The sequence below is a fragment of the Martes martes genome, assembly GCF_963455335.1.
Source record: "Martes martes genome assembly, chromosome: 2".
Lineage (NCBI taxonomy): Eukaryota > Metazoa > Chordata > Mammalia > Carnivora > Mustelidae > Martes > Martes martes.
The window spans coordinates 1,805,530-1,820,811 of NC_137889.1; positions in this window are offsets into that span (position 1 = coordinate 1,805,530).

A 15,282-nucleotide genomic window follows, 5' to 3' on the forward strand; every position below is an offset into this window, starting at 1 on the left:
CTCAAAGCAACCCACAGATTCAGTGCAATCCCCGTCAAAATCCCAACAGCATTTCTTCACAAAATGAGAACAAATAATCCTAAAATTTGCATGGAACCACAAAAGTCCCCAGTAGCCAAAGCATTCTCGAGAAAGAAGAATAAAACCGGAGGTAACACAATCCCAGATTTAAGTTATATTACAAAGCTGTAATAACCCAAACAGTATGGTCCTGGCACAAAAACAGACTCACAGAGCAACAGACCAGACTAGAAAGTCCAGAAAGAAATCCACATTTGTGCGGTCACTTAATGGATGCCAAAGGAAGAGAGTATACAGTGGGGGTAGACAGTAATGAATGGTGCTGGGAAAACCATGGGGTGTAGACAAAAGAATAAAATTGGATCGGTTTCTTACATTAGACACACATTAACTCAGATACATGTTAGACAAAAACCATAAATAACCTAGTAAGAAAAAAAAATAAGCAGTAATCTCTGACGTTAGCCTAAGCAACATTTTTCTAGCTATGTCTCCTCAGGCAAGGTGAGCAAAGGCAAAACACACAGTGCGGGGACTACACTCGCACCACCACCAAAATTTTTGCACAGCAAAGAAAACCAACAAAACGAGAAGCCAACATACTAAGTGGGAGAATATATTTGCAAATAATATATACGAAAAGGGATTAATCCAAAATATATTAAGCACTTACACGACTCAACACCAACCAACCGACCATCTAATTAAAGGTGGGCTGAGGTCTGAGCATTCTTCTGAAGAAGACACAAGTGGCTGAAAGATCCATGAAAAGATGCTCCAGCTCGCTATCAAAAAGAAGAAAGAAGGGGCGCCCGGGGGGCTCCGTGGGTGAAGCCCCTGCCTTCGGCTCAGGTCATGATCCCAGGGTCCTGGGATCGAGCCCCACATCGGGCTCTCTGCTCAGCAGGGAGCCTGCTTCCTCCTCTCTCTCTGCCTGCCTCGCTGCCTACGTGTGATCTCTTTCAAATCAATAAAAATCTTTTAAAAACAGAATAAAAAATAAAGAATATTCTTTAACATAATGAGAGATCACCTGGCACATTTTATTTTACAAGAAAATACAAGTGTTGGCAATGATATAGAGAAAAAGGAACCCTTGTGCACTGTTGGTGGGAATGCACGTTGACGCAGCCACCACGGAAAAATAGTGTAGAATCTTCTCAAAGAATTAAAAATAGAAATACCATATGATTTAGCAATTCCACTACTTGGTATTTTCCAAGGAAAATGAAAATACTAATTCGAAAAGATACCGCACCCCTTGCTTACTGCAGTATTGTTCACAATGTCAAGAAATGGAAGTAATCCACACGTCTCGGCAGAGGCATGGGTAAGGGGACACACACACACACACACACCATGGGATATACTCAGCCATAGAAAAGAACGACAGCCTACTATCTGCAACGCAGTGGATAGATCTAGAGGGTGTTAGGCCAAGTGAAATAAGTCAGACAGTGAATGACAAATAACATAAGACTTCACTTGTACACGGAATCTAAAAAACAGAACAAATGAACAAACGAGCAGAGTCAGACCCGTGCACACCCAGAACTGACGGCTGCCGGAGGGAGCGGGGCTGCAGATGGGCAAACGGGTGAGGAGGAGTGGGAGAGCCAGGCTTCTGGCCCTGGGATGAGCAAGTCACGAGGATCAAAGATACCGCGTAGGGATGTGGCCAGCTGTGTTGGGACAGCACAGGGCAGGGACGGATGCGAGCACACGGTGTAGACTTCTAGAATCACCGTGCCGTACACCCGAAACTAATGTGACATTCTGTCAACTCTACCCCAATAATAAAGATGTTTAATTCACGTGTACATAGATTTTGATGGTAAAGAAAATCATTTTCAGAGAAAAGTATCTGTGAAATATAAAAAAATAATAAGTGAAATGAATATAACCCATAGATGGGCCCCGCCTTCTTCCGTGAAAGACACCGTCACTTATCTGCCACCACACGCAGGCCCTTCCTCTAACATCTGTCTGCACAAACTCGAGTCACACCCTCCCCCACCCATTCCCCGCCCACACACGCGCATCACCGAGTCGAAATCCCACCCGCGGAAATCCCATCCGACAACCCCGGTGATGCGCACGCAGAGGATCTCCCCGCCACTGCACCACACGGAACACCTTCCCGCCCTTAAGCTCACACCGGCCACGACACAGGAATTCTACCCACCCCTGACGGGTGGTGAACCCACCCGTCTGAGTGGGTCAGCGTGAACCACACGACCTACAGGGGCCACGGCCAGGACTCCGTCTCAGATCGGACCTCGAGGTCAATCATCAACATTCCAAATTACCTAGGTCACCCATCGGCTCTGCGTTTAAATGTACAACAAACCCAGTTCTTAGCGTCCCCCGAGCTTCTCCTCCAGCTGTCTCCGCCCCCCGGTCTTCTGCTGCTCGCTCACCTCCCTCTTCCCCTCCGTTTCCTGTCGGCCACGGTCGTCCTCATCTCAAAGGCAGCTTTATGTTCAAAGGGAAAGAGGGGCCGGGGAGCAGAGACAGCCAAGAAACTGCCTTTTAGATTTGGGGGCAGGTGATCAGATTGTACAGGAAACAGACCTATCTTAACTGTAATCTCATTCTCCGGGCTTCCAGTGAGCAGGAAACAAGAGGGTGAGAGAGAAGCAGAGGAGACAACCGGTTAGCAAACCTTCAACAAGGAAAGGAATACAATAGCACAATTTTAAAAATGGGGAAAAGGGAGGAAGTAAGATATCAGAGAGACAGAAGAAACCTAGGTTTGCCTCATCCCTTAAACACAGCTGGGATCAATATCGAATCATTCTGAACACCCAAGAAATTGACCTGACACTGACAGAACAAAATGCACAACCAGACAGAGACAAGAGGCTGCATCGTGGACAGGAGGAGGTGCTAAGATGTGATTTGGGGGAGAAAAGGACTACAGATGCTGTGGAGGGAAGGGAGCCCTGATCATGGAGCGAGGAAAAAGAGAGAGACATGAGCGAGAGGAGTGCACAGAGGACTGCACAAGGAAAACACTTCCCAAAGCCACTGACTGGGAAAATGAAAAGGGCTGAGTTTTGTGAGCTTTTACAACAGTGCGGCTCAGCGACAGAGTTTAGGGACCTGCAGCATGGCCCATGTGGGCCTGTGGGCACTGCATTGCCCCAGTGCAGGAGGACAGATTGCCCATGGTAGGTGTGAGCAGAGGGTCCCCTGGGAGGCACTGGGAGAGATGGTTCCCCCTTCCTGGGGTGCCTCTCAGAGTGGCGGCATCGGCTCTGCAGGGACAAGAGCCAGCAGGTGCCATTACCATCCCCCACCCCTCGACATAGGCACAGAGATGCCTGCTGAGGGTGGCCGAAACTGGACACTGGCTCTTTGCTGTACTTTACTCCAACATCACCCCCTTGTGCTTTGGTGCAACTGCCCTTCTGAGACAGACCTGCACCAGTCCCAGCACAGTGGGACCCTCCCCCAGAGGATCAGCATAGGTCTCCACTGCACCAGGTCCCTAAGTTGAGTTTTAAAAATCAACTGGCCTTCCTGGGATAGAACACAGGTGCATGGCACTGCCCGGAGGACAGATGGCCTGGACACAGGGTGAAGGCAGGGATCTGAGGGAAGCCTGGGACACAGAAGGGGAAATTATTTGCCCTTCTGGGGGGAGGGCACTTCTCAGACAGCAGCGGGTACAAACGCCCCTCTCTGGGACAAGAGAAGAGAATGGTGCCATTTCTCTCCCCTGCCTCTCAGCATAAACTAACTTTAGTAAGCGGCACAGTGCCAACAGTAGTGGCCTAAACTGCTTACACCAAGCCCCCCTCCACCCCTGCACTCAGCAGGTGCTCCTTTTCTAGGACAGGCGTACACGGGAACCAGAGCAGTGGCCCCACCCCAAGAGGACCAGCACAAACCACGCCCACTGCCCGGACATACCATGTCCACTGACCACAGAGTGCACAGAGCTTCAGCTCCAGTGGAAATAGCATCAGGTCTCTTTCAGCAAGCAGACCAGAGCACACCTAGTTAGAACTCACCACACTCTGGCCAAGGTCTACACACGCCCCACGGCAGGCAGGAGAAACTCTGCAGCCAACTGACCTGAGGCAAATTATACCCACAACACAGCCGCAGCGTGCACACAGCACACACCAGGAACACTTCCTGAGGCACCAGGCCCTGGACAGCATATGACCGCTTCTTCATAAAGCCATTACATAACAGGCTTTTCTAACACAAAGAAGACAGAGACCTAGGCAAAATGCCAAGATGAAAGAATTCAATCCAAAAGAAAAAGTCAGGGCCAGAGATCTAACGGAAACAGACATAAGTAGTATCTCCCATTCTGGTCCAGAATTTAAAGCAACAGTCATATGGATACTAGCTGGGCTTAAGAAAAACATAGAAGATACCAGGGAGTGCCTTGCTGCAGAGATAAAAGACCAAAGAACTAGGCAGGCAAAATAAAAAATGCTATAACTGAGATGCAAAACTGACCAGATGCAATGACCATAAGGATGGAAGAAGCAGAGGGAAAAAAAAGTGATACAGAAGATGAAATTATGGAAAAATCATGAAGCTGGAAAGAAGAGGGGAAGAAAATATTGGATACAAATGTAGACTTAGGAAACACAGCAACTCCATAAAGTGTAATGCCATCCGTACCGTCGGAGTCTCAGAAGAGAGGGGGAAGGGGGCAGAAAGTTTATTTGAGCAAATCATAGCTGAAAAAGTCCCTAATCTGGGGAAGGAAACAGACATCCAAATCCAGGAGGCGCAGACATTTCCCATCAAAATCAACAAAAACAGGCCAATACCAATGCATGTTGTAGTTCAATTTGCAAAATATAAAGAAAAATCCGGAAAGCAGCAAGAGAAAAGCATTCCCTAAATTACAAGGGAAGACAAATAATGTTAGCTGCAGATCTGTCCACAAAAACTTGGCAGGCCAGAAGAGAGTGGCATGATATATTCAACATGCCAAAAGGGAATATCATGGTGCCAGGAAATCTTTATTCAGCAAGGCTATCGTTCAGAACAGGAGGAGAGCTAAAGAGCTTCCCAGACAAACAAAAACTAAAGGAGTTCTGACCAATGACCACTAAGCAAGCCCCGCAGGAAGTATTAGAGGGGGCTCTTTGAGGGGTGAGAAAGACCAAAAGTGACAAAGCCTAGACAAGAACAGAGAAAGTATCCAGAAACAACTGACCAAGTAATACAATGGCCGTAATTCATATCTACCAATAATCACTCTGCACGTAAATGAACTAAATGTTCCAATCAAAAGATACAGGCTGTCAGAATGGATAAAAAAAATGAGCAAGACCCCTTTATATGCTGCCAACAAGGGACTCATTACAGACTGAAGACAGCTGCAGACTGAAAGTGAGGGGACGGAGAACCATCGGTCAAGCTAATGGACTTCAAAAGAAAGCAGGAGTCGCCATCCTTATACCTGACAAACTAGATTTTAAATAAAAATTGTAACAAGAGATGAAGAAGTCATGATATCATAATTAATTTATGCCCCCAACCTGGGAGCGCTGAAATATATAAATCAATTAAAAATAAACATAAAGAAAGTCACTGATAATAATACAATAGTAGGGACTTTAACGTCCCATTCACAGCAAAGGACAGATGATCTAAGCAGAAAGTCAACAAGGACACAAGGGCTTTGAATGACACAGTGGACCAGATGGACTTGACAGATATACTCAGAGCATTTCATCCTAAGGCAGAATACACATTCCTTTTGAGTGCACACAGGATGTTTTCCAAAATACATCACATACTGGATCAAAAATCAGGCCTCAATAAATACAAAAGATTGAGATCATGCCATGCATATTTTCAGACCATGATGCTATGAGACTTGAAGTCAACCGCAAGAAAAAAAAAATGGAAAGACCACAAATACATGGAGATTAAAGAATATTCTACTCAACTAATCCATCATTGAGCACTACGTCAAAAACTAATGATGTACTCTGTGGTGGCTAATTGAACACAATGAAAAGAATTACTCACATGATGTGTATAGATATGGACAAACAATATACATGCAAATTTCTCAAATAAATATATAAACATCTCTTGTTTCCTGAGTTGTTCATATTAGCCATTCTGACTGGTGTGGGTAGGATCTCTTTATGGTTTTCATTTGTATTTCCCTGATGCCGAGTGATGGGGAGCACTTTTTCATGTGTCTGTTGGCCATCTGGATGTCTTCTTTGCAGAAATGTCTGTTCATATCTTGTGCCCATTTCTTGACAGGATTTTTTTGTTTTGTTTTTTGGGTGTTGAGTTTGAGAAGTTCTTTATAGATTTTGGATACTAGCTCTTTCTCTGACATGTCATTTTCAAATATCTTCTCCCATTCTGTAGGTTGCCTTTTAGTTTTGTTTACTGTTTCCTTTGCTGTGCAGAAGCTTTTTATCCTCATGAAATCCCAATAGTTCATTTTCGCTTTTGTTTCCTTGCCTTTGGTGATGTTTCTAGGAAGAAGTTGCTGTGGCTGTCGTCGAAGAGGTTGCTGCCTGTGTTCTCAAGGATTTTGATGGATTCCTGTCTCACACTGAGGTTTTTCATCCATTTTGAGTCTATTGAGTGTGATATAAGGAAATGGTCCAGTTTCATTCTTCTGCATGTGGCTGTCCTGTGTTCCCAACACCATTTGTTGAAGAGGCTGTCTTCCTTCCATTGAATGTTCTTTCCTGCTTTGTCAAAGATTAGTGGACTATAGAGTTGAGGGTCTATTTCTGGGCTCTCTATTCTGTTCCACTGATCTATGTGTCTGTTTTTGTGCCAGTGCCATACTGTCTTGTTGATGACAGCTTTGTACTAGACCTTGAAGTCTTCGATTGTGATGCCACCAACTTTGGGTTGTTTTTTGTTTTTTTTTTTTTCATCATTCCTTTGGCTATTCGGGGTCTCTTCTGGTTCCACACAAATTTTAGGACTGCTTGTCCCAGCTTTGTGAAAAATGCTGGTGGTATTTTGGTAGGGTTTGCACTGAATGTGGGGATGGCTTTGGGTTGCAGAGACATTTTAATTGTTCTTCCAATCCATGAGCATGGAATGTTTCTCCATTTCTTTGTGTCTTCCTCAATTTCTATAGTTTTCAGAGTACAAATCTGTAAGTTAACTGGAATTAAAAACTTTTTTTAAAAGGTGAAAAAAATGCATGTCATAAGACTCTAGGTGACACAGATAGTCATTTCTCTCATAAATCTGGGCAATGCACATTGAAAACCTTCTGGAAAGTGTCCACCATTCCAGATGCCATTAAGAACATTCATGATTCATGGCAAGAGGTCAAAGCATCAGCATTTTCAGAAGAAGTTGATTCCAGTCCTCATGGAGGACTTTAAGGGATTCAAGAATTCCAGGGAGGAAGTAACCTCAGCTGTGATGGAAAGAGCTAGAAGTGAGGTCTGAGAATGGGACGGAACTGCTTCTGGCTCATGATAGAAGGCACGTGGGTGAGGAGTTGCTTCTTCTGGATGAGCAAAGAAAGTGATTGCTCAAGAGGGATTCCGTTCTTTGTGAAGATGTTGAAATGACAACAGACGATTTCAAGTATCACATAAAAGTTGATAAAACAGCAGCAGCAGGGGTTTGGGAGGATTAGCTCTGATTTTGACACAAGTTCTTCCGTGGGTCAAATGCTATCAAATGGTATCACACACTACAAACTTAATTGTTGTCTTCTTTTAAGAAACTGCCACAGCCTCGAACCTTCGGCAACTGCCACCCTGGTCGGCAGCCGTCAGCCACGACACCAGGGATTCTACCAGCGAAGACTAAACAATGCATCACATTCTTCTGAATCACGTATTTTTATTTCTATTTTTTTTTTAAGATTTTATTTATTTACTTGACAGACAGAGATCACCAGTAGGCAGATAGGCAGGCAGAGAGAGAGGAGAAAGCAGGCTCTCCACGGATCAGAGAGCCTGATGCGGGGCTCGATCCCAGGACCCTGGGATCGTGACCTGAGCCGAAGGCAGAGGCTTTAACCCACTGAGCCACCCAGGCGCCCCGTGAATCACGTATTTTTAAATTAAGGCTTCTACATTGCTTTTTTGGATGTCATGCTGTTGTACACTCAAGGCTACATTGTATTATAAACATAATTTTTATATGCACTGCAGAACATCAAAATGTATTTGATTTACTATTGCAATGTCTATAACCAAATCTACGATATCCCCAAATGCCAGGGTTACCACAGCCTCAAAACGTTTCAGACCAGCTGAGTCCTGCACGGGCTGACAGGAGAGAGCCGAGTATATGACAAAGAAATCAATTCACAAATCACCGTAAAGTATTTTTTTCTTCTGTCTTCAGTTTAAAAAATTAATTAAAAAAGGGATAATAATACCCATATGCTTTTAGAACTGATTCTCACATAGAATATGGCACTGAATATACTTAGTGAACGAAACTAGAGAGAACTATGACCTGGCATGTGTCATGAATAAGAATTATAGAAAAACGGACAGTGTAATGAACTTCATAACAGAATGTACTTTGAAAACCACAGGCAGCAAAGAGCTGGGCATGAGATCCGAACAGCAGAGCATTAGGCATTTATGTTTTTGTATTTGAAACTGGGTTATAATTGTTGTATTTTCATTAGCATAAGAGATGTAATGGTGTGTGCCAGATAAATTATTCTATTTTATTTAACATTTGAATTAGTGACTAAAAAAACGGTAAGAGCATTTTGATATAAAATGCATTTTGAACAATCTGAATTATCACGTGTTGCAAGACCCAGTAGACTTGGAGGGACGAAAAGACAGAGGTCAGGGATGGAGACAGTAAGCTGCACTGGGTTCATGTGACGCCCACACGCTGCACAGGGAGAAGGCAGACCTGATGTCTTCCAGATCGAGAACAGTGACGTTGAGAGGGTTTGGGAGTAGGTCACGGTAAACCCCAGTGCTACTGAAGGATGCATCCCCCGCTGAGAAGAAGGGGTCGAGCCCAAAATCACCACCTGCAGGTCAGGGCTCTCAGTGGCGGTCTCCCGACTGCGGCCCAGGGCTCCTCGAGGGCATCACAGACCAAGGACAAACTGGTACAAGCCCCCATTTCTTTGGTGAGTCCGAAGGACCACAAGCCAGTACTTGCCATGACAAAGTCTGTTGCAGGAAACAAAATAGGACAGTCAGCGAAATCCTGACAACCACTCCTCGTGCTTGAAGAACGACGGCCTCTCCATCCTCTGTCGTGCCCTCGGTGACACCAGGGATGAGACCGTCAGCCCGGCCGCGTATTGTTGACAGATCTACTCACATGAAAAGTAACCCGATTTTTTTCTGAATTCAGTCAAGTTCACTTACATTGGTAGACACATTCTAATTTGTAACAAAAGGAAGAACTTTGGTCTATAATCCTATCTTTAAAAAAAAAAAACCCTATGATCGGGTAAGGTCGGCATGCACTGACCTAGGGTAGGGCAACAGCCGCTGCGAATCTGTGGCGGGTCGTCAGCTGGTAGCTGCCCTGGGGGTACCCTGCGCACCTCTGCTTCGGAGAAACACTGCCCCTTACCCAGTCGTGCACCTGCGTGGACGGAGGAGGCCCTACGTGGTGCCCATTGACATGCCTGAGGATCCCACCTTGGGGCAGCTCATGAGTTCCCACTCCCAGAGTCACCCCTGAAGACAAAGGTCCCAGTCGGCAGCTCCCTACTGTTCCGGGGAGGGGGGATGCCATTCCCAGTCCTCTCTGGTGCTAGAGCTCCCCTCTCCCAGGGGGCCAGTCCCTCCCATGGGAGAGAGGGGGCTTCTCCGGGTCTCAGCAGACCCAGGAACAAATTCTGAAAATCAAGAGATGAACACGGTTCCAGTGCCAGATAGCAACGGAGGAGGACCGTGACCTCCCCTCCCCCACGGACGCACCGGTCTACACTGATGTTTACGGAAATCCCTCTCGAAGAACTGAGAGCTCTGTTCGCAGACATCACACGGGGAGGGGAGAGACAGAGAGACGGAGACACGATAGTAAAGGGAGGCCGCCCCGCAGTGCTGTGAACCGCAGCGGGAGAGGAGGTACGGGAGACTGGGAACAGATCCATCTGCCCTGGGGCCCAGGGAAAAAAATGCCATGGTTTAAAAAAGCAACTAGTATATAAAGGATCCAGAGCTAGAAATCCACAAAACGGGAACTGCTGGGATTCTCTCCGGGTCAGAAGGCCTGGTGCGTGCCACAGTTTACATTAACCGTCCACCTCGGCAGAACAGGCAGGAGCCGAGTCTAGGCACTGCAGTCACCCCTGCCTCACTGAGCCCAGTGCCCCTTGCCCACACCAGCCCAAGCCATCCCACCAGCCCCGGTATGGTGCACACGGTCAGTGCTCCTACAGGTACAGTCATCGGGCCAAGGTCACACAGGAAGAAAGCACCACAGCACACGCCCGGCCCTGCCGCTTGGACCTCAAATGACTTGCTAGGATGTCCCCAATCCAGAGCATTCCTGGGCCTCCTGGCTCAGCTGCACTGGCTCGAGCAGCTCTGCCTGGATGCCCCACGCCCTGAGCAGCGCTGGACACCCTGGCCCATGGCCCACCTTGGCTCCCCCTGTCCTGCCAGTGTGACCTCTGAGTGGAGAGCTCAGGGACCACCATGATGCACAGCCACTTCAGCTCTCACCATCCTTCCAGAACACTCTCTCCACGGAGACCCCCAGGGTTCCCCAGTTCTTTTTCACTTGAAAACTTCCGCTGTGCTGCTGGGGTCCCTGTTGTGTGATGATCTCCAGGACTGCCCGGGCCATGCCCACTTCAGCTCCAGCCATCCCGCCAGCATAGCCCCAGCACCGAGTTCCCACTCATGCCAGCCAGGTCTCCAGCCGGCCAGCCAAAGTCACTGGGCACACACAGTCTACACAGTGAATGATCAGGCACAAGACCATTCCTTCAAGCTCAGAAGTCGCTGTTCCTCCTAATTCATAGAAATAATCACAGAACGTCACGTAAAATGAGGAGACAGAGGTATATGCTCCAAACTTAAGCACAAGATAAATTTTCATAAAAAGAACTGGAGAAATGGAGATCAGCATTGTGCCTAATAAAGAGTTTCATGTAACGATCATAAAGATGTTCACAGGGAACAGAAGGGAAGAAGTCAGGGAAAATTTCAACAAAGAGAGAATACAGAAAAGAGCCAATCAGAATTGAATCATATAATAACTGAAGTTAAACTACACTAGAGGGAACCCACAGATGAGTGCGCGTAGGAGACTGGACCAGCCATCAGGAAGATGAGGAAGGGAAGCGTACAAGGAAGGGAAGCGTACAAGGTCGGAAAGAAAGATAATTAAAAATGAGAAGAGGCTAAGGGATCTCTTGGATGACATCAGGCAAACATCTGGATTGTAGGGATTCCAAGAAGGTAGAGAGGGAAAGGAGCACAAAATTTATCTGAAGACATAAAAATAGAAAAATTTCCTAAGCTGGGGAAGAAAACAGATCCAGGTTCAGGAAGCCCGGAATATGAACCTGCGGCTCGGTAAAACGGCAGAGTCAGAGGGCGCTAAGCTCGCCCCATCGCGCGTGGACAGCTGGGTGCCGCCGCGGACACCCACGCAGACCGACTGGAGAGCAGCCGAGAAAGCGTCGAGAAGACGAAGTCCCGGTGGAGAGCACGGGAAGGGCGAACGGGGCGGCGGGGAGCTGCGGGTGCTTTAAGTCAGCTGACTCGGGCTGGGTGAGCCCCGAGGGTGAGTGACGGCGGGGTCCCCCCCTCAGGAGACACCCGCCCTGGGAGAGGCAGCAGCGAGTGCGCGCAGCGCCTGGCAGATGTTCCTGCACATGTCAGAGGCTGTCGGGGGCGTCCGCACCCAGCCCGCACCCAGCCCGCACCCAGCCCGCACCCAGCCCGCACCCAGCCTGGCCAAGCAGAACGGCCCCACCTGGGGGGTGGCTCTGCACGTCGCTGGTTACCCAGCCCGGCCCGCAGCGCACCCTGCCCCGCCGTCTCCGGAGGACTCACCCCTCCCAGTCCGCGAGCCCAGCCTCGGCTCTGGGCTCCTGCCCATCCCCTGGAGGCGGCGCTGGCAGCATCTGTGCTGCGGGGGTGCGCCCCGGCGAGGGGCTCCGCACAGATTCTGCTAACACCTGCCTCCCGCCGCGACGCAGCCACGCCCCACCGGCCGCAGCCACGCCCACCGGCCGCAGCCACGCCCCACCGGCCGCAGCCACGCCCCATGGGCCCGCAGGTGGAACCAGCCGCACCCTGGCAAGAGCTCCCTGCCCCGCCCTAGCCCCCCGCTCGCTGCCCGGGGCTCCCCAGCAGCACAGACGCCGCGAGCAGAACCACAACCCGCCGAGGGCGCGGGCAGACGTGGACTAAAGGAAAAGCCGCTCGGACGCAAGCCACCCGCAGACGGGCTCCCCTCCAGGGCCAGGCTGTGGGGGACAGGGACGCGGCCCGCTGCAGGAGGCCACCGCTTCCAAGAGCAGAAGACCGGGGTCTCCCAGCACGAGACGGGCCCGAGAGGCGGGCCGATGGCGGTCCCGAGGGAAGGAGGGACGGTCCCCGCAGATGGAAGGGACAGAACAGCGGGTGCCCCATAGCGAACGGTCGTGAAGGTGCAGCACACGGGCCTTCGGGAAGGCGTGGGGACACCAGGCGACCCTTGACAAGACACCGAACCTCAGAGGTGAGGAACTCCGTGAAAGAAACGTAAGATGCCCCGGACGGCACAGCAGGAGGGGCAGGAAGCAGAGGGTCACGAGGTGGACGGAGGACAGAGGAGGACAGCGCCAGGCAGGACGGCACAGGCCGCAGAGACGGGGCGGGGGCGGACGCGCCTCCAGGAGTCCCACCGCCGCGCTGGAGGCCCCTGCCGTCGGCTTCGCTCGGCTTCTCTAGAGGATTTTCGCATCTGTCAGGGCTTTGGGGCCGTTTTCCTCCTGGCGTTGCAGTCGGGTTTGAGTACGGGGTGGGTCGGGCCGCAGGGGCCAGCCTGGAAGGTTCCGTCCCGCTCCTGCAGGCCGGAGTAGCGGGGCGTCTGGGGGCCGCGCTTCCCGACCGTCTGGTAGAACTCACCCGCGGGCCCTCCGGTCCCCAACCTTTGTTTCTGGGGACTTTTTGTTCTTTGTTTCTGCTCTGGTTTGGTTTTGGTTACTGACCGAATTTCACAGCTACTCATGGGTCTGTTCAAATTATCTGTTCCGTCCGGATTCGGTCTTGGAGGTTGTATGTCTTAGGAATCTATCCATTCCTTCTAGGTCGTCCAAGGTGGTGGCGGACACACCTTTTACAGCATTCCCTTAGGACCCCTTGCATTTCCGCGGTGTTGGTTCTTCTTTCTCCCCCCTCATTTCTGTTATTTACTTGAGTCCTCTTTTTTTATGATTCTGCTAAAGGTTTGTGATTTTTGTTGATCTTTTCAAAGAACCAGCTCCTGGTTTCATTGTTCTACATTTTTCATCTCCATTTCATTTCTCTCTGCTCTGAGGTTTATTATTTTCTTCCTCCTCCTGGCTTTGGGCATTTCCCCCCAGCCCTTCACGTGTGAGGTCAGGTTGTTTGAGATTTTTCTGGCTTCCCGACATTTCCTGCTTCTTTCTGGCACTTACTGCAACAACCTTCCCACCGAATAGCTTCTTGCTGCATCCCAGAGATTAACAATTGTGTTTTCATTTTTATTTGTCTCCATGAATTTTTCGTCTCCTATTTGATTTCCTGACTGGCCATATCATATTTTAGTAGCATGTTATTTAGCCTACGTGTATCTCTGTTCCAGATTTTTTTCTCGTGGCTGATTTCTAGTTCCATACTAATGTGGTCAGAAAAGATGTGTGACATGAGTTCAATTCTTAAATTTGTTTAGATATGTCCTATGGCCTAATATGTGACCTGTTCTGGACAACATTCCAAGTGCAGTTGAAAATAACAAATGTGGGGGACCTGGGTGCTCAGTGGGTTAAAGCCTCTGCTTTCGGCTCAGGTCATGATCCCAGGGTCCTGGGATCGAGCCCGCATCAGGTCTCTGCTCTGCAGGGAGCCTGCTTCCTCCTCTCTCTCTCTGCCTGCCTCTCTGCCTACTTGTGATCTTTGTCTGTCGAATAAATAAAAAAAAAATAAACAAATAACAAATGTGAATTCTGCTGTTTGGGGATGGAATGTTCCAGATATCTCTGTTAGATCCATCATTGCAATGAGCCACGAAAGGCCAGTTTCCTCATAGATTTTCTATCTGGTCTGTATCCGCTGATGTAAGTGAGGTGTTGACATCCCCTGCTAATGATTTTATCTCCATCAACCTCTTCCTTCTCATCTGTGAATAGTCGCTTTACGTATCCGGGTGCTCCCCTGCTGGGTGGATAAATACAATTTTCACATCTTCTTGGACTGCCTTTTAGGATGACCTAGTGCCCTTCTTTGTCTCTTGTTACAGTCTTCGCTGTAAAGTCTGTTTTGTCTCAGTATTGCTCTCCCAGCTTTCTTTTAGCATCCGCTTGCTTCACAAACGTTTTTCCATGCCTTCGCTTTCAGTCCGTTCGTGCGTTCAGTCGGAAACGAGTCTCGTGTAGCAGCAGACAGATCTGTCAATTTTCTATCCATTCGGTCACACACATCTTCTGATTGGAATGTTTTGCCCAGTTACATTAAAAGGAATTTTCACTAGGCATGTCTTTATACCCCCTTTGTTATTCATTTTACAGGTTTTTTTTTTTTTTTAAGATTTATTTGAGACAGGGCAGGGGCAGGGGGGAGAGGGAGAGAGACAATCTTAGGCAGATTCCCAGATGCCACTAAAATACCATTGTGGGGGCCCAACAGAGTTGCCAAAAAAAAAAAAAAAATCATTGAGGAGGAGAGTATATTAATAGGATTTTAATGCAGACAAAAGTATCCTATTCTGGAAAAAAAAGTGCCGTAAATGACATTTATTTGTAAGGAAGAGAAGCGAGCAGCCATATTTAAAGCAGGAAGGGATAGGTCAACTCTACTGTTCTGTGCAAACGTACTAGGGTTTATGCTGAGACTTGCCATTATCCATAAAGCTGCCGTCACCCCCACCGCTTGAAGGGAAACGGTCAAGAGCAGCCGCTAGTCCTTTTGGCTGTACAACAAGAAGACCGACAAGGAGGCCGAGACGCGAGAAACCTTTCCCCGGACTGGTATCCACCAGTGATTTGTCCCTCTCCACCAGTGATTTGTCCTCGAAGCCAGAAGTCCCCTGCCGGTAAGGGACCGCATTTTAAAGCTCTTCTGATATGAATCAATACCCCTGGCCACCCAGATCCCCAGGAGT